The 27,443-nt window shown below is 48.7% G+C and overlaps 1 protein-coding gene across 2 annotated transcripts in view; it reads left to right on the plus strand.

Annotated features, from left to right (window-relative positions):
* Positions 1-27,443, plus strand: part of LOC133351908 (receptor-type tyrosine-protein phosphatase delta-like) — a 440,533-nt gene that overhangs the window by 167,991 nt on the left and 245,099 nt on the right. The gene's annotated exons all lie outside the window — the stretch shown is intronic.

Raw genomic sequence — 27,443 nt, forward strand, 5'->3', positions numbered from 1 at the left:
CAAGATTTGGAATTATATCCTGGAATGGATATTTGTTACCAGACTAGTTTAGCGAGTTTTTTTCCAGCCCAAGGGAAGCATGCCTTGCCACATGCACCTCGTTCTACAACTTGATCAGTTTTTTTTACATCAGAAGCATCTAAGCGCAGCAGAGAGGAGTAGTTTGCCATATGAGTAGTGTGACATATATATCGTGTTTTTAGACTAACATACAAAGGTAGGCTGTTATTACATATTCAAAGGATTGTTTCTCAAATTGTCTGCTAGAGTTTTTTTTTACAACATTAAAATGCATGGCATAGCCACAATTCAGCAGAGCATCACTTTGTTTTAATCTGACATTTTCATGAAATCTAGCTTCGGATATACTAAGTGTAATCGATATTTAAACAACATATCTAAGCTGTGCTTTTTGTGGTTTTATTGATTGGCAGATGTGTGCATTTATAACTCGTGCTGTGTCCTCTCGCGTGTGAGCCCGTTCGAGAGGTGATTTTGGCGGAGGTTTGAGATATTTGCGTGGTAGAGAAGCGTGGCTTTCCTGCAGCAAAACGACGGATGAACCCTTTGTGCGCACGGTGGCCGCGCGCCTCGGAGCGGCAATTTGAATGAGGGCACCGGAAATGGCACCGTCCACTTTGGGTCGTCTACGATACACGCACAGGCACATTCACACGTGCCTAAAAGTTGTAATAACATTGCTCAATTCAAGAACGGTATCAACTGTGATTAATTACACCCACAATAGTGCTGTTTGTTGCTAGCCGCTTGGCGATTTGGCCTTTTTCTTGGATTGTGCTCTGCATCCGTGATAATAAAAAAAAGAATATATAGGAAGTGCAACATTTTTGTTAACACAAATCCTGTTGTTTCTGAATTTGTGTTTTTTTTTTCTTTTCAACAAAGGAACGTTAAGTGCTGATTGTGCCGAGGACAGAACCTTCAAATGCACAGCAGCCAACAAATTGTCGGCTCAGCGCTGAGTCTGTTAGCCAGTGGTCACGTATATATTTCATGCAACCAGTGAATTAGAAGTCTTCGTCTAGCGCGTAACAAAATTGCATCGCGAACGATCCTATCTTGTAATCAAACCACTAACCGGACGAGCGAACCTCATCCTTGGACATCCTGCGACCTCCAAAATGTGGCTGCGGGTCCCGCATGGCACGGGGATGACTGCTACGTTCCAGCTTCAGCTCGCAAACGAATGTAATTCTTAATCGCTCCACACACGTATACACACGCGCAGGTGAACTGCATCAATAATTTCTCGTACCAATAGCGAGTGACGCCCGTGCCATCACTGGGGCGGGGGGAGGGAGTGCACTTTGTTAAATAATACTTCTCATCAGAATAGTTTTCCTTCTGGAAATAAATACTTAAACATGTGAATAAGAGCAAGACCAAACAAGCATTGGAATCCCTAGCCTCCCACCTGCAATTAATAGGTCATGTCTAAGGATAACTTTAATTTTGCTTTTTTAATGAATACATTCATTGCGCTCTTTCTAATACAATATCGTGTGGCGCTTTCCTAAGCAAATCTTGGCAAGCCTTCCGCGGACGCGCCAGGCGCGAGCAGGTTAACTCGGTGGGATCATTTAAATTGGAGGGAAGGTGCGGCGGGCGTGATGGGTGTGTGTGTGTAGGGGAGCGGTGGTGCAGCTGGTCAGAGCGCTTGCACTACGAACCTGGTGACCCGTGTTCGATTCCCGCTCACGGCAAACACCAGTGACGATTATCTGAACCGGTCCTGGGCCTCCCCTAGGTCGACTCAGCCTCAAATGAGTACCTGGTGCGGTGTGTAAACATCGCCGCTAGGGATACAAAGGCGGTCGGGCGTGGTGCTGGCCACCCACCCCCTCGTGTACCGTTCCGGCCTTCATAGGTGCTCGCTAACAGCTCTTGCCCCTACAGTCTGTTAAGGCTATACGGGGGATCTTTGTGTGCAGGAGTGGGGAGGAAGTGGGGGGCCAGGGTAGCCGGTTGGTGAGATGGGCTCCCTGGGCCCTCCGGCTCGTCCGCCCACTCGCCAGTCTACTGTCCCCGTGCAGCGCGAGTGATTTATGTCGTGTGTGTGGCGCTCTGTGCGCATGATGTATAGCGCCGCTTGTGTGTAAAGCATTTCTGTGATTTAGCTTCTTTGTGTGCGGCACAGCATATTATAAAAAAAACGAGCTGGAAGGTGGAAAAAAAAACTACCGTGCAAGTCCGCTGTTGGCAAGCGCTCCTAATGCAGAATGCAAACGTGCTGGGCACATTTGCCATTTGGCACCAGTGAAATATTTGTCATTTTATATGGGACTTCTCTTTGCACACGGTGACTCCTCTGCAGTATTTATGCTATAAATTTTAAGGTATTTTTAATTTATCAGGATACAAATTTACTGGAGTAAGAAAAAAGCCAGAGACTGTGAATATCTCGGTCATTGATGTATCGTCGTTCACTGCCTCTCTGGCCTCTCTGTGCTGTAAAGAAAAGCTGTTGCTTGGAACATCACCCATTTTATGAAATATTTGCTTCTTTTAAGGCAGTAATATTGACAAATGTGTTTTTTGTTGTTGAAATTGTGCACCACTTCCAATGCAGGTATCACCAAATAATTAGTTTCATTTATATCAAGTGGTGAAATTGCATTTGGTGATTAATCATTATCGTTGCCACCATCCACCGCTTTCCTTGTTACGTGCATTTATCAAACTCCCGCGGGACCACAGAACGTGTGCAGAGAAGGCTCTTTGGGGACGGACGTTCACCACTGTCACCTGACTATACCGACTCTCTACCCAGAAGCCCTTGCATTTGTCTCTCCACTGCGTAAGTTAGTTGCAGCTTAAAGCAAGTGCCATGGTGGTGATATGTTATCTCCCTCGCCTAGTATACAGGAGTTCGTGAGTTTCAATCCCGATCCTGACTCCTGTATATTTGGAGTTTGCGTGTTCTCTCTCCGTTTGTCTCCTCATTGTCACGTGGTCCTCCGGTTCTTTTCTCCTCCACATTTAGAATCAACACACGTTTAGAGTATTTGGCTGCTATACATGTTCACGTGATGGGCCACTACGCTGAGCTATCATTTGTGGCCAGGTTGCTTCTGAAAAAGAGCTATACAGCTCAGTGGGACTTATCTGGTCAAGTAAAAATAGTTACATTTAACAAGAAAGTTAAAGTTTGACGGAGTAGAAGTTTCAGAATTTCTCTTTTCCACTTATATTTATTTAAGCTCCGTATCACAAAATGGCGCCTGAACGTGTCCTCAGATACTGCCTGTGCGGCCTGGAGCTGATATCAGCGACAGGGAGATTCACAGCGAAACCCTGTCTCAACAACCTTCATCCAAGAGCTCGTTCGGTGACCATGCTTCAAGCGGATGCAGCCAGAGTAATCTCACTGTTGGAGACACACGGCTGAATCATCAACCATGCAGAGAGGGCTTTCTGTTGCTGACCCCCAGTGGCTGTACAATCTGTGCACCAATATCTGGCTGGTGATGCAGTTTTCCGGATCGGAAAGCGCTCCTAATAACCGGGCTCGCCTGATCTCTCGCCGCCAAACGTAGCGCCCCAGGCAAGGGAGTGGGAAATCCGCTGGGACATATGGCATCAACCACAGAGGTCGTTCCCTGGGCAAGGTGGCATATGAGACCTATACAATGGACTCTACTATGCTGCTGGGACACATGGCAAGGCAACCTCTGACAGGTGGTGCGGCTGACGCCCCAGGCCATTCAGAACTTGGCCTGGTGGAGCAATCATCAGAGCCTCCAGTTGGGACAGCCACTGGAAGACGCCCCCTCTCCCCCCCCACCTTCAGACTTTTTCTTAGAGACAGATGCCAGGACTTGGAGCCGGGACGCGCATCTCTAGACGAGACCAGAGCAGGGGAGATGGCCGACCCTTGTTTAGGGCAGCACCAACCTTCTGTCACCGTGGCAACTTTTAGTCGGCAGTTGCGTAGCAGGCCGGGCCCAGCCCAATACGAGAACACCACAGCGGTCTTCTTCTACCACAGCAGCGGTGGCAAGCTGGCAAGTTGTTTCCCCCCCCCCAACCCAAATTTCATTCTCCTAATGGAAGAGGCTTCAAGCCTGCCGAGTTGGGCAAAGGCCGCGGCACTTGGCTCCGACGATGACCTACCTGGCGAGGGATCGATGTGAGAGTACTCATACTCTTAGTTCTTTCGGTAAAGTCATGTAGGTAAAAAATGAAATTAAAATGAATAAGAATAAAAAACAACATATTCACGACGTTTCGGAGGCAACACAAGCTTCCGTCTTCAGGTGAAACTGTCACAGCAAAAAATCGTTTCGGTGCGTCTGGCTCGATTGGAGAGTGCGGTTCGGCTCCCTCCGGCCCATTCAACGCCGACATCTTCACCTCCGCTGCCAGGTCCTTGAGGTTTCTGCGTGCACGTTTGCACCGGGGCGGGGGGCGGTGCTGGCGATGGATCCGTTTACCACGCAATGAAACCAACGGCCTCCTCTTTGCTTTTCTCCCTTGGCCCAGGGCCAATGCCAAGATCCTGAGAGACTGAGAGAGGCGGCAGTGCTGCTCATCGCTCCCCGGTGGCTACAGAGGCATCGGTCCTCTTGCTGGATCTGCTGGCACAGGCCAGCATGGAGGTTGCAAATCCGAGTAGAGATCCTGTGTGGCGGCAGGGCGCCCTAACTGTGTCCCAGACTTGCAGGCATTTTCAACTGACTGCCTGGATTTTTCGATTTAAAGCTTTCGTGACTGCAGGGATTCATCTTCTTGGTTCTTTCGGTAAAGTCACGTAGATGGAAAATAATAAAATAATAAAAATGAAACATAATAAAATAATTCTCACGACGTTTCGGCTACAACGCAAGCAGCCGTCCTCAGGTGAAGAATGAAACGCCACCAAGCTTGGAGTGTATATTGTAGCCGAAACGTCGTGAGAATTATTTTATTGTTTTATTTTTATTATTTTATTATTTTACTTCTACGTCACTTTACCGAAAGAACCAAGAAGATGACTGCCTGGATGTTGAGAGGAGGGTGAGGCTCTCTCGTCTGGGGTCCTCCAATCAAATACAGACGTTGCTGTTAAAATCCGGGAGGGCATCCACGGTTAAGGTGAACGGGATTTTGTTAAAATGTATTAAATAATAAAATTTATTAAATAATAAACAACCAGTGGATGGTGGGATTGACTGGAAAAAACTAGTTTTCACTGACTTACAAAACCTAATTTATAGAATGATTAACCATCGTCACTGCTTTTAGCATTATACACAACCATCATAATCGTATACGCCGGCAACAGTGTGCATAGAAAATGAGAATACGGCCTGCTAACATGTGGATCAGAAATATTGACATTGCCAAATGAAAATCAAACAAAAGCTGAAGAAGTGTGCAAAGAAGCGTAGAAAGACGAGTGCTTGGAGTTACACTGGCAGGCAGAGTGGATCACGCCCATCGGAATAAGTTGGAGATTACATTAAATGTTAAGAATAGTTCCTGGGCTTGGGCAGGACCAATCGCTAGCCGAGACGGGCGGCCAGTGTTTGACACACTAACAACTAGAGTGAATTAGAATGAGAATATTTTTACTGGAGGAATCTGAGCTATATAGCTATGTTTCACAGATGTCCAGTCAGGGCAGGTAAGAACGTTACAACAACACAATACAAAAACATGAAAGGAGTGTAAAGTACTACAAAGGTAAACAAGTCAGACAAACACATACAAATAAAACGAAACCATCCTCATCCTAACAGGCAAAGCCCACTGAGATATTAACTTATTTTTCAGAAGCGACCTGGCCACAAATGCTAGCTCAACAGAGTTGCCCATCATTTGGACATTTATAGCACCAAAATAATCTAAATGTGGAGGGTAAAACCGGAGGACCCGGAGAAAAAAATCCATGCGACCACGGGGAGAGAGACATGCAAACTCCAAATATACAACAGGCGTCAGCATCATGATCGAACCCCCGACCTCCTGCCTATCACGCCTTCATTGCTAGCCATAATGAGGGAACACGCCAGCGAGGACATCCGCTGTAGAAGTGTCGTGGTGAGACCAGCCCTTGTGCAGGAGTTGCACGCATTTTGAGACGGTGAGTTTCTGAAAATGGCTTGGAGGGGGAAAGGGGGTCCCTTCATCCAGCAAGTGGATAGGTTGTGTATTTTAATGACGGTCACTTCCCACTGACCTTAGCCACAGTGGAGGAAGCGAACTTAGGTCGCGGAGTTCATCACAAAGTGCACTGCCCTTCCTACACCACTCCCTCACCATCTGCTGCCATGGCTTTGCGCATTAACTGTACGAGGGTTGATCGTAGAGCGGAAGAGAGACACGCTTGTTGGTGCAGTGTGCACGCAACGCTTTTTTTAGTGTGTGTGGGTCTCTGCCCTCCCAAGGGACTTGTGTATATCGGAGTGGAGAGGTCCAGCCGAAGGGGGGAAAAAAAGTGCTGGAATTGATGACCTGCCGAAATCACATCCATTATGGTGTCGACAGAGCACGCAGGACACACGAGCCAGAGAAGAGGATGCGTGTGTGTGTGTGTGTGTGTACCCACGTGTGAGGTCGACTCAGTCTCAAATTAGTACCTGGTGCGGTGTGTAAACATCGCCACTAGGGAGACAAAGGCGGTCGGGCGTGGTGCAGGCCACCCACCCCCTCGTGTACCGTTCCGGCCTTCATAGGTGCTCGCTAACAGCACTTGCCCCTACAGTCTGTTAAGGCTATACGGGGGATCTTTGTCTTTGTACCCACGTGTGTGTACTCCTGTTATGGGAGCAGTGGCGCATTGATTAGCGCACCGCACTCGGAATCGAATAACCAGAATTCAATTCTCGCTCATGACCAAAATCGGTGGTGTAAAATTTAACTCATCCTGGGCCTCCCCAAGGTCAACTCAGCCTTAAATTAGTACCTGGTGCATTGTGTAAGCATCAGCACTGGGGAGATAAAGGTGGCTGGGTGTGGAGCTGGCCAGTCATCCCCTTGTGTGCCATGTTAACCTCCACAGGTGCCTGCGAATAGCACTTGCCCCAATGGTCTCCTTTATATTCGAGATATCTTTGTTTTGGAATGGGGAATGGTGGGCCCATTGGTTTGTGCACTCTGCCACAAACAGGCGATTTTTGTATACATGCCTGGCCATGCAGAATATCAGGCGATATCAGACCGGTGTGGAAACTCAGCACTGGGAAAAGGTGGTTTGGTGTGATATTAGGTCATACCACCGTCTGGACTCTGTGTCTATGTTGTGTCTCTCTCTCTGTGTTGTCTCTCTCTGCTTGTGTGTCTGTCTGTGTGTTTCCGTGTCTGTGTTTTGTCTCTCTCTCAAATTTAGTTCTACCTGATGACGGTTGCTTGTGTTGCAATCGAAACGTTGTATTCTATTATTTAATCTATTTTCTTTCTACGTGACTTTACTGAAAGAACCAACGAGTAATTCCTGCAGTCACGAAAGCTTCAAATCAAGTTTGTGCCCAGCTTTGTAGGTGTTGAATCAAAGCACATTCCCCCAACAGTTTGTAAAAGGCTTTACGGGAGATCTTTGACTTTTTACAGTGTACAGACAGGAGGAATGAATGATGCAGACTGGCTGAAGCCACTAAAGCATGGAAGGGTTAGGGAATTGAGACGGAATACGTACATTTCGGGGTCATGGGAAACCGTGTATGGACCAGCCCGCAAGCATTAAAACTGCAGTACGATGCAAATTAAATGCAGCGCTGGCTGTCTATCTGGTCGACTGTATCCGTTTGATTAACGAAGATCTTTAAATAGGATCGCTCATTTTAGCTCGTCCATAAAAGTTTCCGCAATAAATACGCCGACATGCTGACTTGCATATCAAACGCGGAGCCCTCGCGTATTCGGGATCAATAGCCCTCTGTGGTCGCCCGAGCGCCGCTTTGGCCATCAACTTCAGCTCAAGTGCGGTTTGAACCGCCAGCCGGGCCATAAAAATAAAGAGTGCCCACCTGCAACTTTCGCTTTGGCTCTAAGATCGTGTGGAGGCAAGCCTGGGGGGCAGAGTCCTTCACGAACGCTCGCGCACGCTCGCGCACGTTCTGCGCCGACAGTGGGTGCATTGACGTGTGGGAAATGGAGGACGGTGTGGGAGCTGAAAGCTCACGGTGTTGGGTTAGTTGCGCTGGGTTTTGTTGAGTTGTAAAATGAGGAATATTTGCAATGGATGATTTTGGAATGGAAACGGTACTTCGGGGCTTTCTCGCGTGAAGTCGTTGTCATCATCGGTAACAAGAATTTCTCAGTAAACCATCACTGGGTTTATTTTGAGAAGTGGATCAATAAATTATATAATTCAAATCATATTTGCCTAATTTTTCGATGGGTTCCAGATTTAACATTATCTATCATTTTGTTTTAACAAAAGTCTGGAACGTAATTACGTTCCAGGTGGAACAGATGCGTTCCTGAAAAGTTAACCGTAAAACGAGATTCCGTACATTGAACGGTATTTTCTCATTTATTTCCATTCTATGATTGGAGATTCTTTCCGATGGAAAATATAACATCGGCTCCAAGATGTAATAAAATCACACTTTAATGCAGCGAACCTTTTTTAAATCACGTATTTAATGGAAAATCGATACTTTTATTATGAAATAAATAATGCTCAAAATAAGTCGCCAAATAAAAAATACTGTTCAGTACTTACCATAAACTCTGGTTATCGCTGTGCGGGGTGGTGGTGCAGTGAGGTGTGGTAATTGCGTTATGGTCTCTTTTTGCACTTCTGCTATCGCCTGCCACTTAATGGCCTCAAGACATCTTGACTTATTATTTTACTGAAGTAAGAACCTTGGAAAAATGGTGAAATCACGTGCATAGTATGACGCCGGGAACGATTAATGCACGATGAACAATGCGAATAACCGAACCGAACCGAAAATTGCCGAGCTTGGGCGGATGGCATAGAGAGCGTGGGAAACCAGTACAGGCCATCCCTCGATTTACGCAGGGGATGCGTTATTTAAACAAAAAATGCGGAAAACAAGATTTCCTTAAACTGGAATGGATTTTCCCATCAATTTAATACAACAAAATTTGTATCGGACAACTATTCCAACTCTACGTCGAACCTAAACAATATACACGCCCACATCACTTTTGACAATACAAAAATAAGAATAATAAAAGCATAATTGTAAAAACGATTGCATAGTAATAAATTCAAAACATTTTTATTTTATTTTATTTTTAAGGAACTCGCCAAAATATCTGCTGCTGCATGTTGCGGTGAGCGGAGGGGTGATGCGTAGGGAATTACTGGGTGCGTTGCAGGGACACCGTGACGCTGTCGCGGATGGACGACGACGCAGCCTACCCCGTGCGGATTCTTCGTTTGACGATCGTCACACGGGCGCGTGCCGCGTAGTGGAGTTTCGTAAACGCGGAAACTTCGATTCCGTCAATTGTGTTCACGTGAAATGTCATGCGCCAAAGGATCGTATATCGAAGAATACCTGTATTGGTGTTCAATGGAAGATGATTATTATTATTTTAAGAGGGAGTTACAGGATGAGCTATGTGGATGGTGCAAATACGAACATAAAGAAAATCCACTGGTGAATTAATCCGAAACTAATTATCTCGACTTTTTAGTTATTCGTGCACAGGCCCGAATGCTGGCTCACCGAGAGCCATATTCGCCTGAATTATAATTACTATGACAGCGAAATTACTCATCATCATAATAATAATAATAAGAGTACTGTGTCCTGCATGGGCTCTGGTTAGGTCTAAATACAAACTTTGGTGGAAAAGGCGATCTGATAAAGATTTTTCCATTCCTTCCTCGCGTGGCGAGCGCTATCAGGCTACACCGACGGCACGCGGATGCATTACCCCTGTCTCTATTAGCCTTCCCTGCAAGAACAAGGCTTGCAAAATCCAGTCGCGGATCGTGGCCACATTGAGAGCGGAGTACGCATCTGGGATCTGGTATGCGTCGATAGGGGCAAGCTATTGACAGCTCTGGAAATAGGCTGCTGCTCCTCCTCCTCCTCGTCCTCAAAGCGGCCGATGGCACCAAGCCCAGCCCCAATCTTTGAGAGGGCTTCAGGGGTGCCGTGCCACCGCGCCACCCTGCCCGCTGTGGCGTGAGTCTTTATTCACAGATCGCTTCCCTTAACATCCCTCATTGATTGGGACCAAGCGGCTCTGCTTGCATTGGCTCCACTGTGTTCCATCCACGCAATTGTCAAGAGTTATAAATCGATAATTCTCGGTGCTTTGACTTATATTAACATCCCTAGATGACAATGGCCTTCAAAAAAGGCACTTTGCTATGGATTCAGCAGTCGTAAACCAGCTCGGTGAAATTGAGTGCGTGCGAGGCGAAATCGGCTTGGCACTTCTCGTCCCACTCACAACCGGCGCGCTGCTTTAATGGCAGCGCTGGCACCAGACTTAGGACTGCTCGGCCACGTGTATCCATATGCTATGGTACCAAGCTGGGCCGGTAAACAATTCTTGCCCGGTGACACCTGCTCCTGAACGGTTTTTCCGCCTGTGGTGCGTTCAACTCGGCTTTTCTTGGCATAGGGTTGGTCGAGACTGGATGCTTTTAAGCCAGGCAATGAGTGTCCAACTTTCGAAAAGAACGTTATAGTCTTCTGTTTGGCAGTGTAGCAGTGGATTGTGGTATCTATCTAGTGTGCAGGTTTGAGGGTTATTCCCTTGCGTGCATAGATTTTCTCCAGGAACCCCAGTTTCCTCCTTACATACCAAATCGAATTAGCTAAACATGCCAGGGTCCACGAAAAAAATGCATTCATATTTAAAGGCCAAGATTATTATTATTACAACCATGTACATAGCCACGTCTGAAATCCGAAATATCACATTCTGTACGACTCTCTACAGATTAACATGGAGATGAACATTTTATGAAAGACTGGTTGTTGGTTGAGATGGGTATTGGAGCAGGGTAGAGGAAAGGATCAGGATCGGGGTCCCAGATTGTCATCTGTGTTAAATATCTTGTGAATGTCTGTACGTGAGTGTATGTATCTACGTGCGGTAGGGTTAGCGCGCTGTGCTATGAACCCAGCGACCCGAGTTTAATTCCCGCTCACGATCAATAACAGTGGCGAATATTCAAACCGGTCTTGGGGCTTCCCTAGGTCGACTCAGCTTCAAATGAGTACCTGGTGCGGTGTGTAAGCATCGCTACTTGGGAGACGAAGGCGGCCGGGCGTGGTGCTGGCCATCCAATCCTCGTGTGCCGTGCCGGCCTTCATAGGTGCTTGCTCACAGCACTTGCCCCAACAGTCTGTTAAGAGCTATACGGGGGATCTTTGTCCGTGTCTTTGTAAATGACTCATTCTGCACTGCGTGTTATTGTATCCTGAGGGTGCAACAATTCATCCTCCCGCAACACAGCACCACCCCCAACCCAGCGATGCGATGAATCGTCACGATTCAGGGTCACGATTTGACTCAAGAATCACTGATTTTGTTCACATTGTGATGAATGTGGCCACTTGTGACGGCACCAGTTGCACAAAACCGTTACATGCAACATATATGTATAGAAAATAATTGATTCTCACATGCCCGATTTGACGTGTGAGTATCATGTGCGTTTTAATCAATTTTAATCACCGAGTCAAAGTATAAATAGTAATAGAAGCAGCGAACCTGACTACGTTTCCTTTGGTAGTCCTCCACGAAAGCTGTTTTTGTTTGTTTTGCAAGACGTGACACGTTTGCGCGCGAGAAAATTAAGTTGCATTTCCATTGTTTAGCAGACGACAATGTCAGCCGCTGAGCTGGAATGCGGCACCTTAACAAATGTGCATTCACCTGCATAGCATACTCACATTTTGCCCTTCATCTGAACTGAATTTTGAGCAGTGTAACCGCCACTGCGGGGAACTACGGACAAGGCCGAGACTGAGCAGAGGAAGGGGGGCACACACAGTATGGTGTCCTTCAGAAGATAATACGAAAAAAAAAAACGCGAGTGCGGATTGGCAGTAGCGTAGCAGCAACGGCAGGAGAGGAGAGTGCGTTTCTGGCGATTATTCGCAGGTTTGCATCCGCCCTCTGCTCCATTTGAGAGGTGCGCGTTTTTTTTCCATCCACAGGGTTGCTATGATACTGTGGGTTATTGAAGGGCTTCGTGAGCACGTGTGTACGTGGCGATGTGGGCCGCATTCAAGACCGATCCATCCGGCAGCACAACAATAAATGATTCATGTGGTTCATCCTTAGCCGTTGTTTTTTTTCACCGCAACAGACGTATTAATATTTGGATATCCCGGTTGAATTGTTGCGTGTTCGTTTGAAGCCGCTCGCTTAATCTTTCTGATTTCCGAAACTAAAGTTGCTTTCGGGTACGCGTCTCCACAACAACAACAAAAACGACAACAAGAGAGGTGTTGCCCACATGTATTTAATCGGTAGATCGCACCTTCTTTTCTACACTGGCTGATAGGGGAGTTCGTCACACAACGGCCGATACATTTGAATTGGCCGTCCGATAGAGTTCAGCTTTTGGTGGCCGTCAAGGAAGCGCATTTATGTTCGGAGGTCAGCGGTGTTTTGTTTTGGCTGTCGTGTCCCAGTCGACGGACACTTGGCCGAGGACTGTAACACCAGGATTGGAGCAGCGCATTCCTCACCCGTAACGTTTATTTAAAAATAAATGACATCGGGGACATTTGAAATGGAGCAAAGCATCGGCGTCAAATTTAAATCGAGCACAATAACATTTTCACACTCGGAAGTCGTTTTGCTCTTCTGCTACGGTCTTATTGACATCTGTAACTTGGATACAAGACCCACGTGAAAGGGGTTTGTGACCATTCTTGCACCTTTTTATGGGTTTTCCTCCATCCCACACTTACCACTGTGGCACCTCCACCCCCACCACTCCCCCCCCCCCTCCAACCCCCTCCCTGGACCCCGTTTCCCCAGCCGTATCAAAGCTCATCCACATCATTTATGCGGAGGTGACATTTTTCTTGCTGCCGCCCGCGTCATCCCGCTGGAAGGGCAATCGATGGCGAGCACATTAGTAGTAAATCTGGCGGCACGGCCAGCATGTGTGGGAAGCTGAGTGGAGGCGAGCGAGGGCGGGAAGGAATCGCGTGTGGGGTGGCTGGGTGGTGCGGGGGAGGGAGGGAGTGGTAAGGCATGGGATAGAATGGAAGGAGGAGGAGGCCGATGCTGCCAGAGACGATAGATTCCTCTCGCTTTCACCACAAACCGCCCGGTTTAGTAACTGAGCCCTCGTGATCCCAGAGGTACACTTAAAGGTGAAGGCGCAGCCTTGCAATTGCTTGCTCGCCCCACTGCTAGCCGGAAGGCCTTCCACTGGAGGGAGCTCTAAATATGATATTCCGTTACACGCAGCCTGCTGATCAATGAACTGTGGCGTGTCTCTCTATCCTGCTGGGTGGACGGATGTGGAGGTTGGAGGGGGGATTTAAATAATTTAAATAACACGTGGGCTCTTGCAACCAATGTTATCCATCATAGAGGTTTTTGGGTTAGATCGCGTAATGATACATGTGTCGGGTTTACTCTCCAACACACCGGTGTGCTGTACTAGTAAAGAATTGGCACGTAATATTTGCGTAACAAATCTTTCTAATTGGCTGTGTTGGGTGGTGGCGGGTTTAACGACACAACATTTATATTTACGCGATCTAACCCCCCCAAAAAAACCTATAATGGATTTAAATAACTTGACCCATCGTGTGACTGACCGTGTGAATCATCGTGTGAATCATTGCACCGCGGCGGCATTTCCTGCAACCCACGAACGTGACGCAAAATAATCGTTCTGTAATCGTGAGATTTTCTCGACAACAGCCGTAAGAGGAGATTGGTGCCAGAAAGATTCGGGTACCGCTTGAGCATTTCGTTCGTGGCCAGGTCGCTTTTGATAAAAGGACCTCGCGCTGTGCTTTGTCTGGTCTGGTGGAGATGGTTTTTAGTGTTGTGTTTGTGTGCGTTTTGGTTGATTTATTTACCTTCCATGTACTTTGCACTCCTCTCGTGTTGTCGTCCTGTTTGTTGTTGCAACGTTCTTAACCGCCCCGACTGGACATCTGTGAAAAATAATAATTATAATGCAATTTGTAACGCGTGCAAATTTGCGACGTAACGGCCGCAACTCAGAGGCGCAGAGCCAAGCTCAGAGTCGCTCGAAAGCGTGGTTGTAGAGGTGAGTTTTTAAGTCTCTCTTGAAGGAGGCGATTGAGGTGATGCTGCGAATGTGCAGAGGGACAGCGTTCCAGACTGTTGGGGCTGCCACCGAGAAGCGGAGCATAGACATGACCATCCTGGATCTTGGTATCAAGAGGAGGTCGTGAGTCGCGCTGCGCAGGCATCTGCCGTGTGCTGAGCTGCAAGTTGTTAATAATGAAGAAAGGTACGGCGGGCAGGCAGATGTGAAAGGCATGGTCGCAGAGAGCTTCATGTCTCATCGGATTCCTTCTCCAGTAGAAACAAATGTTCCGATATTTACACAAGACACAGGAAAGCGAAACCAAATGACGAAATGTGCAGTGGACACCCATGGGCTATCTGCCCATGGATCGTGATGATGACGACGATGATGCGATATATATAAGCGGTGCACGTGTATATATATAAATCAGCTGTGGTATTGCTGCACGCTGTTTCTCTCCGTAGCTCCGGCGCGCTTACAGTGCGACGGGGACTGCTCACGCGACCGCTTTGCTCGAGCCACCGAGCCGCACATGAGTGGCCGAGGGTGATTGCGTCTATTCAGCGATCATCCCCCACATCTCTGTGCGGAGGTGTTCTCTCTTAACGCTTGTGGGCTGGGCTGGGCGGGGGCTTTGTTTGAATAAAATGGCTCGATGGGGTTTCTGCGTCCAAAGCTATCTCCGGGCCAGGTTTGAAGTGAAGTTTTAGATTTAGTGGTGGGGATCTCTCATGCATCGGTCGAATTAAATCATCGGGGGGAGGTTCGGGGTGCGCGCTGTCAAATTACTTGAGCGCAAAAGCCGGGCTAACGCTCGCGCCGGCGAGCTGCGATCGTGCTGATGAGCGCCGTATTTGACGCGGTCCCATCACACGCCACCGCACCGCGAGTTATAAGAGCTGTTAATTTGCTCTTTTAATCATTCATCTGACCTGGTTACTGCTCTTGCTTGCACTTTGGAGAGAGTACTTAATACCCGTGCGGCGTTGCAGTCAAAGGAAAAGCACGCGTTATTCTTCACGTGACTCTGTGAATACGTGAAGTTACATTGCGACAATGTTTATTCGTTTATTGTCAAATTTATATATTTTTTCCCACCATTTGCTCTTCCAACTTGTACAGGGATCATGCTCGTATTAATATTGCTGTGGGCCAAGAACGTCTTATGCAAAGACGATGGCAGTAAGGGGAATGCTGCACGGTATTTATTATTGAATACGGATGTCACGATGCCGAGTATCACATCGCCCAGAATGCCCTGATCTTATCGGATCTCGGAAACTAAGCAGGGTTGAGTCTGGATGAGTGCTCATGCAGGACTGGTGCTCACATTCAGGCGAGGTCTCAATCTGTGGGGGCTATGTACCTGGCGGCAGAGGGCAGCACAGTTAAACCAATTGTTGTGCAGTACTTCCCCTCTCATCTATGCTCCCCCGACTTCACAAACCCGCACTGACCGGGGTCGTGAAGTCTGCTCAAAACAAACTCACAACACCATCACAGAGTGGGGAGGCCCTCGACCGGTAATGCATTGACCAACAAAAAAAGGTGGCTGGTACGTATAACAATGCACGAGTTCACTAAATAATATCGAACCTTGAGCTCGCAACACACACATTGAATCGCATGAGCAAGAACCGATGTTTAAAAAAAATATTTTGTGCATGTTGCACGTGTGATGCTTTCACGTCGCCTCTGCAGCCGCAAGCGGCGCTTCTCATTCACCGCAATAAAAAACAAAAATCACGTCCCCGAATCGTGGCAATCCATTTCCACTGCTAGGGGATGGTAGAAGGAGAAAATGGGGAATGCTGGAAGATGGCATTGGGGGGTATATTGATACATCTTCCCAACTCCTAGCATGTGGCTTGGCTGACACCTTGGCACGCATTGACTGCACGTGTGAGCAACTTCCGTGGGTTGTTTGACTCCGGCAAGCGGTCCAGGTTGTAATCCGGGGTTCAGACCCGAGGGATAGCGCAGTCCGGCGTGTGGTGTGCCAGCCCCCCCCCCACCCCCCAACCCCCACGTTTGGACGAACGCCGCTCTCGGCCTTGGCGCACTGCGCCTCCCACTGAGAGAGAACTCCCCTTGTCGGGCGCGAGATGCAATCGGCCAAAAAAAGTGCTCACGCCCACCGATATTGGAATTGTCAGACGTGGGATAAAGGCGAAATCCAATTTCATCGCAGAGCGACGAGCGGGCCCACACTAGCTACCCTTGAAGGGGTCGCGATTGAACTCGCCGATTCGACGGTGATGGCACCCACGTGTACCGCGGGGAACAATGCCGCGTGCTGATGGGGGGGTGGAGGGGGGCAGTTCGAGGCTCTGATGCAGTGTCAGAAAAGTCCCCAAGGCCCTGGCTTTAACAGAAGAACTCCTCTTGGTTAGTTCTTGGGTTTTGTTCCTTGCGCGAAGGCCACGTCGTTGAGGGTGTTTGGTGTCTGTTGCAGGAGATGGTAGTGGAGTGTTTGAGCTTCACAGACGCTGTCAAATGCAAAGCGCATTTCAATGATCGCCGTACAAACCGGTGGGATGTGTACATCATTGCGACGCGGGGAGGTGGTGGGTCGGTTGTATGCGTAATTGTTTGTTTTGGAGAAGAAGCATGAATATTTTGCGTTGGGGTTAAAGGTGTCATGCATGAATGCACGTTATATATGTAAACATTGTTAACAGCAGCAGATAATGTTGCGCGTTAATTCACAGTTTTTTTGGTAGGTTTATTTTGAAACATTTAGATGTCTGTGTGTCAGACGCTCAGGAAATTCACGGTGAACTTGTAAATTAATAATTTTACCTCGGTGGGGGGGGGGGGGGTTCTTTTTACGGCGCTGTAAAACTTAATTTTCTTCGACCTAAATGACTGCACGCCGCCTCCATCAACGTGTTCTGCGGGGCGTGAATACAGACGGGGGCCGAATGCAGCCTCTCTCCCGGGGAAGTGGGGTGTCGTGTGGAAGCGACTTGCGTTCAGCATGGGGGAGCCTACTGATAGATTTGTTTCCATGGCAATCCACGTGTTGATTAAAACAGAAAATGTCAACGCCAGGGCGCCCATACAGCTCTGGGATCAGGGATATACCGTGCCTTGGCACCACTGCTGAGGTCGTGGGTCTCTGCGATTTGAACAGAATTCGCAAGTGTAGCGAGTTTATGTATGTATGTTTAACTTATTTCCCACCGTACGCAGCCAACCCGTGCTAATGGTAGGGTGTGGGCAAGGACAATAAACTAAAAACAAAAAGCATTTGCAAAGAAATGTGTTTTATATCCAGATTTAAAAGTGCATAACGCCAGTGGCTTCCTAATATCGGAAGAACGTTCCAGACGGCCGCAGAAGCACATCTGAAAGCGCGCGATGCGGTGACCACACACCGTCTTTGTTCGATGGTGTCCACTGGGCCGCCTCAATAACTGGAAGGAAAAAAATCTTACAATTGCATTTTAATTTGATTGGAATAAATTCCAGCTCTGAGAATGAAAACAAATGACGGTTTGACTTTCACGGGGCAAAATTGTACCCACAGCAGGGCACTCGCTGCTCTGTGAAAGCTTTAAATGGACACTTCACCTCCATGACGCAATGCCAGTGGCATGGTGAGAGCAAAATTCTGGGGGAAAAGCCCGGAAACAGATTTCGAGAAACACGTCAGCTTCATCCGTGATTTCAAGACCATGAGACCAACGGATGCGGGCCTGTCGCGGTCGTGCGAATGAGCAAATGACGGCCGTTGGAAGTGCCACGATTCCTCACATGCCCTCCCTCCCTCCCTCCCTCCCTCCCTCCCTCCCTCCCTCCCTCCCTCCCTCCCTCCCTCCCTCCCTCCCTCCCTCCCTCCCTCCCTCCCTCCCTCCCTCCCCCTCCCTCCCTCCCTCCCTCCCTCCCTCCCTCCCTCCCTCCCTCCCTCCCTCCCTCCCTCCCTCCCTCCCTCCCTCCCTCCCTCCCCATGGGACGCGACGCCGTGCGATCCCCGTCGCTCACGGAGTTTACATCGCGAGCGGCCTTGCCGAGTGCGCATTTGGGAAATGATGATGCACACCGCTTTGCCGTTGTCAAGTTCACGGGCACGGCGGAGGGGAAGTGCAGTGGCCCTCAGGGGGTGTACGGGTGGCCGTCATTGTTTAGGGAATGATGGATTATCCAAGTCCGTGCATTGCTCTCGCCAATTAAGAGATTATTGCCTTTTGCTTTAATGCTCAGCGTTAATCGTTTGCTGGCCACCGGCAGCGACTTCTCGGGCCGGTGCTCATCGCCTAGGTGGCCAAGCGGCGTGGACGGCGCGGGGAAGGTGGCGTCGGAGCTCTCGGGGTGATATCACTCAGAGCTCCGTCGATTTCTAATCCCAGAGGGACAATCCGAGACCACTGCAACAACCGTGTCGACTTACAAAGGAGCCTGAGCTCGGTCCCTCCTCTCGGCCACCGCTGCTTCCTCCTCCCTCGCTAACGCCGCCGCTGCCGCCACAGCCGCCCACCCCCGGGGGAATCCAACCACCCATCATGCGGCACAAGCTCTGCTCGGTCGAACGCGGAGTCTCGCCTCCCGCAGCTTGGCCTCGCCGTGCCCCAGGGACGATGCAGCTCTCCGCAAACACCCCGCGTCTGCGCGCCGCAATCTGCGCATCCCATCTGCGTACCCCGCCTCTTGTTACTCCGCACGCAGCGTCTAGGGCCCCCGTCTGCATGTCTGTTCTCCTGCAAACTCGCGTGCGTCGTCGTCTCGCCGTGCCCGTGGATTCGGACGAGCAAGGTTCCAGTCGCCGGCATGCAGAGGACGGGCGTACGCGACGCACACATGAGCGCGCGCGCACACACACACAGGGGGACCGAGTCTTTGCCTCGCTGTGACAAAGGCGCACCATTGTGCATTGCCAGGGTCAATAGTCTAATGCGTGGGTCTTACATTCACTGTTCTCAACAGCAAAACTATTTTGGAACAGGAATCGGATTGTGGATTTTCGTCCATACGAAACGTGCGTGCATTTCGTGGCCCGATTCCAGACTTGCAATCTAAAAGGGAGCAAGTATTTTCATACGTCACTGAGGAACGGAAATACACACACACGGGCACGGCGGTGGTGCCATGTGTAACGTGACTGCTTTGAGGATTTTATGGGAAACTCTTAATTGTGCAGAACACATCACCGCTCGGTGTGCGTATGCACGCCTCGTTATTATGCACAGTGTATGTACACTGTAGTGGTAACTGGCTCTGTCTGGTTTCTATCGGCTTAATCGTCACGCTCCAACACCGGAGATACATTATTTTATTTTCTGATGATGGGGATCAATGTTTTCGTGAATAGTGTTGAACACAAGACTGCAGCCAATAGAGAACTTCTATAGACTGACCTTGTCACGTGAGTGGAACGAATCAACGTCTGAAAGTTTTAGGTACCTCAATTGATTAAAACAAATTAACCGTCATTTGGTGATGCTGCGTTGACTGTGTTGCATAAAAACAATAAATACAAAAAACTCGACACATTAATCAATAACACTGCCTTAAAAGGATATATATAATAGGTGACGTTTTAAGCAAGAGTGTGATTCAAATAATTGGTTTTCAACTTGTTTTCTAGTTTATAAGCTTGCATCGGTGCCGGATGTTTTCAAACGAATGTTAATGTACATCAGTCACTCGCCAACGGTCATCTGCGTGCACGAGATAGCATGTGCCGCATTAAATCCACAGTGGGCCGCTGTGTATGAAAGTACACTGCAGGCACTGACTTTGCTCCTGCTCGCTCGTGTAGTGTGCATGCACACGCGAATTTATGGGTGTCCCCCAGCAAGTGGGCTTGTCACACCGTGCTTTCCTCTCGGCTCAAACGAAAGCCGCTGCGTGCTTGCTGTAGCTGGGAAAAAAATGGGGCGCGTTTATCCGACCACTGCATTCCCACTTCTTTAATAATAACAATAATTATTATTGTTATACAATTCCCTGGTCTTTCAAGCGTGTCTGAGAGAGTGCCTTATAAGGCAAATAAGGCACTCTCTCAGATCTGGACAAAGTCCCATCGGTGAGCTCCTCCGGGAGGCAAGGCTGCGTTGGCTGGGTCATGTAGCCCGCATGCCCGGCCACCGCATGCCTAAACAGCTTTTGTTCGGCCGGATCGAGGGGGCTAAATGGGCGCGGCACGGGCTAGATAAGAGATGGAGTGATGTGATAAAGGAGGATGTGGAGCTGAGTGAACTTGCCGATGAATGGTACCAGCTGTGTCAAGATCGGCCTCTGTGCAGGAGGCTCGTGAAGGACGCTGCTGGGCAGTTGGAGGCAGTCGCCCTTCAACAACAACGGAGGGCAGAGGAAGCGATGCTCACAACAACGATCGGCGCACCGGGTGGCTAAAACACACCAAGTTGGCACAGTAGGGGGCACAGGTGGTGCATCGGTCAGTCATCTCAGTCAGACGACCCGTGACACCTGGGTCTGCCCCGTGACCTCTTGTCGGGCGTTCGATACTTCACCTGGCCTCAACGTGCACACAGCCTGGCATAAGCGCCATGGTGAGGTCACCGCCATTCAGTTGAGATTGGCGGTTGTTGTTGTTATGCAAATAAGCCCGCCTGGATCAACTCGTGATGTCGGACTTGGAGAGGCAGGCAGTAGCCGCGGGGCAAGGCGCGTTTCAAACCACCCATGGTAGCCGTGTTCTTGTCTCGCAAGCACACCAAAGGGAGGGCCCAACATCCAAGCCGACAAGATGTTTGCTAGTGCTTCGTGAAAAGTGACATGTCCCTGGCAGTTTCCCCCAGAACCCACCCATCCGTCCGCCCCAACGAGCGGGGGCCCGCACGAGGAGGAGAGACTGGGGGTGGGCCCTATACCATCCAAATGTCGTCCCTTTGCCTCTCCCTAGATTGCTCTCCCCACCTGTGAATCGCTGCTGTGGTGGAACGCCACACTCCCCGCTCGTCTGTCCATTCGTACGTTGCTGGGCCTGGTTCACCACAGCCAGTGAAATACGCGCACATACGCACGGAAACATTCTCGCGTATGGCTGAATAAATAGGCATTCAATTAAATAATTGCACGCACATATGATTTTGTTGTTGTTGCTGCTGTAATTCATGGTACCCTCGTTAACTCATACTTGTGGGGTTTTCCTGTATACACAAAATCTGCATCTAAGCCCCCCCACCATTCCCCCAGGGGGGCTGCGAATGGAGCCGTGACAAAAACACAAAGTGAACTGCACGCGAAGCCCCGTTTCTCAAAGAAAACACCCGAGCTGCTGGACACAGCGGCGAGCTCTTAGGACACGAATGCAACCATCAACAGCATAGCATCGAGTAACATCGTCGTGAGGTTTATGATAGCGATGATGGCTCCTGCGGAGGATGTGCAATGCTGTGCTCAATTTTTATTTTAAAATTCTCTACGATGCAAGTAGTTCCAGCGAAAGAAACATTTTTTTAGTGGTGTGCATGGGGGTTATGCGATAAATGATTGTGTTGTGCACTGTGCTGAGAACCCGATCTGCTTAATTATATATAAAACAAATGTGGATCGGTGGCACAGTGGTTAGCACACCGGGTTATTTGAGTCCATCCCTGGCCACGGCTAACATCAGTGATGAGTAATATTTCAATCCTCATTCACCAAGTTTGCACTGACCCAGCGTGGTGAAGTTTGATGAAGCGAATTCCCATGACCGACACTGCTTGCGGATGTCTTCATCCAGCAGTGGATTGGCAGAGGGCTCTAAAGAAATGTGTAGGTAAAGCAGAACGCTAACAAGTGAACGTTCCATGACGTGAATGTGTTAATGGAACATGCTGCCATTTAGACCTTGAACAGCTCCCAGCACGCAGCCTTTTGTCAGCTGGGTTCAAACATAAATGTGTCGGAAGGTTTGACTTGGATAATAAACAGCATCTTCCATTCGGCGTCTTCTCTGATGCGCTAATAACAATTCCTTGTGAGAACGTGCATGGGGATCGACGAATATCTGCACCGGTCCTGGGGCCTTCCCTACGTTGACTCGGCCTTAAGCGAATACCCCTGTCCGGTGCGTAAACATCTCAGCACTGGAGAGACAAAGTGGCCGGGCGTGGTGCTGACCAGCTGCTGTGCTCTGTTGGCCCTAATAGGTGCACGCTCACAGCACTGACCCCAACAGTCTGTTAAGGGCAGTATGGGGGTCGTGGTGGAGGGTAGGCGATCTTTGTGTGAATGAGTGTGTCAGAGTGCTTGTGAATGGCTGCTGCTGCTGCTGCTGTTATTTTGATGCGCACACGTGTCTCTCCCACTCCACCCCCCGTTCTCTCTCTTGATCTTAGAACGACGAATCAAGGGCACGCGGTAATGGATAGAACCCCGGCCTGAGCAAGCCCAGCGCTTGATACAGCCAGAAGCGGTAGAAGCGGCGGCCATTACATTACACCGCTGTGGAAATTTACCGATCAAACGCTGAAAAACATTGATTTGGAAAGTAATTGTGAGAAAAATAAATCTGTGGGAAAGACAAGTCGGACGCGCTTGGCTCTTCTTTAACAAGTAATGAGCCTCGCGATTTAAAGAATGCGGACTTAGCAGAGTCCTGGAGCCACATTCGCACGTGACTGCTCTCCAGGAGAACAACATAACTGGGTTATGCACGGTCAGTTGAGCACTGGGCAAGAACCGTGACGGAGTGGCAGCCAAGGGGTAGAATGCGCACCCGCGAGTACACCTTACCACGGGGATGGAGCGATGACGTTAATGCACGCACAGGTTGAACGCATGTGCGGGGTGCGTTGTTGTTACTTCATGGAAGCGTGTAAGAGCTGTGATTGATGTGCTATGAAGAAGGGCCATTACCTAACGCGTAACCTATTATACAGCACTGTACTGCAGTGCTGTTGACGAATGTGAGTTTCCTTGAGAGATGGCATCAACTTGGGGAGGCCTTCATCCAGCAGTTGATTTATCATGGCTGATGATGAGTTGAGTATTAAGGGTAATGGTATCAATACATTCTTCCATTCTGTAGCGCCAGACTACAATAGTCAAAATATAAATATTCCATCAGCCTTCCGGCCTTCCAAATTTACAATCATGAGCACCAGTTGTTTACAGACACAATGTCTAGACCCGTTTCAACATTATGACTCTCATCAGTGAAGTCAACCATACCGCCGGATTGTATATTACCGGATGTTAAAGGTGAACGCACTGCCTCTGAATGAAGGGGTGTTCTGTTGGTGCAGAAATGTTCATAACACTGCTGCGGAGAATTCTTGGTCATGCGTTGATTCTTGGTGACGACAAAACATGGCTTGCATTCTGGGAGATAGAGGTACAGCCCTGCAATTGCCTGCTCATGCCACTGCTGGATTCTAGAAGGTCCCTCTAGACCAGTGGTTCTTAACCTTGACTGCAGCCTTGCTGCACCCCGTTGGTTCTCAATAGTAAAATAAAAAATGCATAATGTTAATAAACAATTACAGAGGGTTTCATGAAGCAAAGTAGTAGTACTTACGTGCCCGTGCTTAGTTTGTGTGTTCGATTATTTACCTTTCTAAAACAAATGTGACAATTCTGGCCATGTCTCAGCACCCCCAGGAAGGGCATCTGGCACGCGCAGCGAGTGTGTGCACCCCAGCTTAAGAAGAACCACTGCTCTAGAGGATGTTGAAACTACTCTTCCATTATGCACAGACGTCTTGAAAAAAAGTTGGAACATATGCACACTTTACCCACCCCCATGCCATCTGCTGTTCGACTGAACGTGGTCGACCTATTTATTCTGGAGATTGAACTGGACCATTAAACTCGCCATTGTACTTCGGCAGCATTCGCTACCATTCTGTTTTTTGACGTAAAAACTAAGTATTATTTTGCTCTCGGTCCCTTGGCCTTCAAGACTTATAATTTAGATGACAGTTTAATACAGCTCTCAGGTTAACGTTGTGTATGCAGCAGCTCACGCAATGAGGGTAATAATTTCGTAAATGCGATTCAAATCCCCAACTTGGCTCCGTTAGCACCTCCAACCTTCCCCACCTCCCACCCCCTCCTCCTTTCACTGATGATTTGCAATGAGAGGTTTATGCCTAAACAGCGGCACCTTCAGTAATTAGGGAGCTCGTTTGGCACCGTTTGTGCCGCTCAGTGCAAGGTGCTATTCTTAGGCAGATACCTGGCTGGGTTTAGTGCTAACTGTTCGAAATTGGTGTTTACCAGCCTGTTTCACGGAGCCACGAGGAATAATGGATGAAGAAATGAATGCAGTGAACAAGGAGTGTCTGCTATTTCTGAAAAATTTACTACTGCTGTGTTAAGCACGGGTTCAGTTGTTAATGAAATTTGGTCATAAGCCCCCCCACCCCCAGTTCCTGCCTGACTGTTGTTTGGTAGAATTCAATGTTTGCTTGATCTAAGCTCCCACATTCAACGCATTCACCCTCTCACCGTCGTCCCGTCGTTTGCTTGTCACTCTTTTATTGCTATTACCACAGCCATTGTTCCTGTGAACGTTGTGCCACAATGCTTCTGCCAATGTGATTGGCTCGTGCTACCAAACGGAGAGCTCTACTTTCGTGCATACTGTGTTTAGCTCCCGTTTGGCAACGTTTCATGTTATCCTTTCCTTCTCGCGCCGAGCAACTTTGGAACTTCCTCCCGTCGTCCGTTTTCTCAAGTTTGTTACCTTGCACAAGAACAAAAAACAGGTTCTCATCCGCTCTGCTGTCATCGGGGCCTCGCTGTTGTAGGCTGACTCTGCATTTAAGGTCTTCGGGCCTGAGCTAAGCAACTTTTAACACGTAAAAATGCATAATATAAACCCCTCTTTTTTACACAAACTAATCAATTAATCCGTATCATTGCAGTGGGACAGTAAATAGTGGGACGCAAGATCAAATTAAACAGAACACGTTTTGTAAATTACTCAAAATGTGGATGAAAGTGGTTGGTAATGCCCAAAAATTTCACTAAAAAAATCATAATTTCAACTTGTAATGTGTACAATATTAACTCTCTTGAAGAGAGAGGCGTAACCACAGATAAGCAGCAGCCATATGGTGAGCTGCCTCCAAATTCTCCACCAAGCTCTGCGGTCCTCTATATATGCTAAGGTGTTTATTGGCCAATCATTGACTGTTTTACATGTGGGAGAAAATACACGCGTGAGAGGGGACAACACTCGATCCCATACAGAAGGAACAGGTGGAATCGACATTATCTATACCGCATTCTCCTGGTAAGCCAGGATCACGGCACCTTGATGGCTAGAACCCCTGCCTGAGAAAAACGATTAAGGAAAATAAATCGTAACACGACACCGGTTTCAGATGTCATCGTAGGCAATGGGGAATGTGAAATCGGCAAATCGCAAATGGAAGCCCTACAGATTGCTCTGAGCACCACAGGGTGACCCCCTGCTGGGACGACATGATGGCATGATGGGAGATCAGCTCGTGTGCAGGGCAACTTGGGAAGGCGTTCATCCAGCAGTGGATATATCTTGACTGATGACGATGATTAATCTGTGGCAAAGAAATGAAGAACCGTTAGAAACACCGGCAATGTGGAAAAGCGCAACTCTTTTAATCAACAGAGGCACTGCGCTCCATTTATGCCCATTCGCTTTAAGGAAAGTGTGCTGGCTGGTTCTGCAGCTTCTAATGGAACAAAAACAAAGAGTTGAATTTAACGAACTATGTTCAAGGCCCTGTTGTGAAAATGTGCCACAGTCGAGGTAGTTTTAGCAGCAGCAGCAGCAGCAGATGGTGCAAGGAAAGTCGAGGAGAAGACAGTGGCTCTGAGCGGAGGATGTGAAAATTAACCCGTAAAAACAAAGTTTTTCACTATAAATCCTTTATATGCGTGGCGGCTAGAGTCCTCTCGTCCTCTGGCTTGAGATGGCTGCCACCTATGGGTCAGATGATTGTCTGCCAGCATTAAGCAATTGGTAATGAAATATTAAAAAAAAAATTTCCCTAAACAGTGTAAAATTTTGGAAATCTTTTGTTCGCGAAAATTAATTGTCACGCACAACGAGTCTGTGTGGAAAATGTCAGCTCGATTGGATCACGGGAAGTGGGTTAAAAAACGACCGAAAGATTTGCACGCTCGTAAGCAAGCAAGCACGCAAGTGAACTTAATATAAAGGATTTAAAAAGGGCTCCGGACGCCCGAGCTAATGAGCCGGCTCACGAGGACGTGCGTCACACTCACGGCAGTGCGGTTCAGACTGCAGCGTAGATTGGACGTCTTGGCGCTAATGTGTACCTTCACTTACAGGGATCCCGCCGAAAGCCGCAGGACGGCCGAGCTGCGATTTCCTTTTTTTTTTTGCCGTTTAGGCTGCGATGCGATCTGCTTTGCCCTAAATGCAGTGGTCGTCTCGTGTAATTGCGGCAATTGCGCGTTTATAGGTTGTGTATGCAGGCGCCATGCTGCCACTAGTGAGGGCCATTGTCGGGTGAGAGGGAGCTGTCGGCAGCTACTGCGCGTCACCGGGGGGGGAGGGGGGGCACTTCTTCACACGCACGCTTCTCCCCGGAGAGCCCAGCAGCACGCGCGGCTGTTCTAAAATACAAGTGCAGCAGCACAGTGGAGGGGCCAAGGCAGCGACATGAATCAATGTCCGGGTGGATAATAAGTCCTCAAAATAATAACACGTGAAGATTCACATTAGTGGGAGCGAAAATGCAGAAAATGGGTTGCTTGCAGCTCTCCGATGTGTTTTGAAGTTGGACCCACGTGTTGTCCGCTCCGTGTGCTGGCAGCAAAACATGTGGAGAGAGAGAGAGAGTGAGGAGTGTAAGTGTAGCTGCCTGGTGTGTTTACCTGTTGTACCGCACGTAGTTTGGCACGTGGTAACAATATCGATGTGTTGATCAGTTCCTGAAATAATCTCCGCGTACATGGGGACGAAACGTCGCACGCCGTGCCCCACAACGCCGTGGCACATCCCGACCGCCACGTCCGGCAGCCCACATGGCGCAACCGCGATAACCCACGCAGTGGGGATGCGCCGCCGTTATTTACGAGAAGCCAACGGTTGCGCGAGTGTACATTGTGCTCCGCTTCAGCCAAAATCGATTTGGAGAGCTAAAGAGACTGATAATGACCCAAGGGCCCATGGAAAGTAGCTGCCTCACCTTTGACCCTCGGATGCGAAGCGGCACTCTGACCTTCATACCACATAATTGTCCGCCGCACCTCCAGGACAATCGCGTTGTCAATTTGAAGCAACTCCTCTTTAGTCCCGCCGCAAATCTTTTTTGCATTTTCTAGCACATCTGTC

Source organism: Lethenteron reissneri, chromosome 39, assembly GCF_015708825.2.
Source record: "Lethenteron reissneri isolate LAM-NWPU_2019-01 chromosome 39, ASM1570882v1, whole genome shotgun sequence".
In the NCBI taxonomy this organism is placed as follows: Eukaryota; Metazoa; Chordata; class Hyperoartia; order Petromyzontiformes; family Petromyzontidae; genus Lethenteron; species Lethenteron reissneri.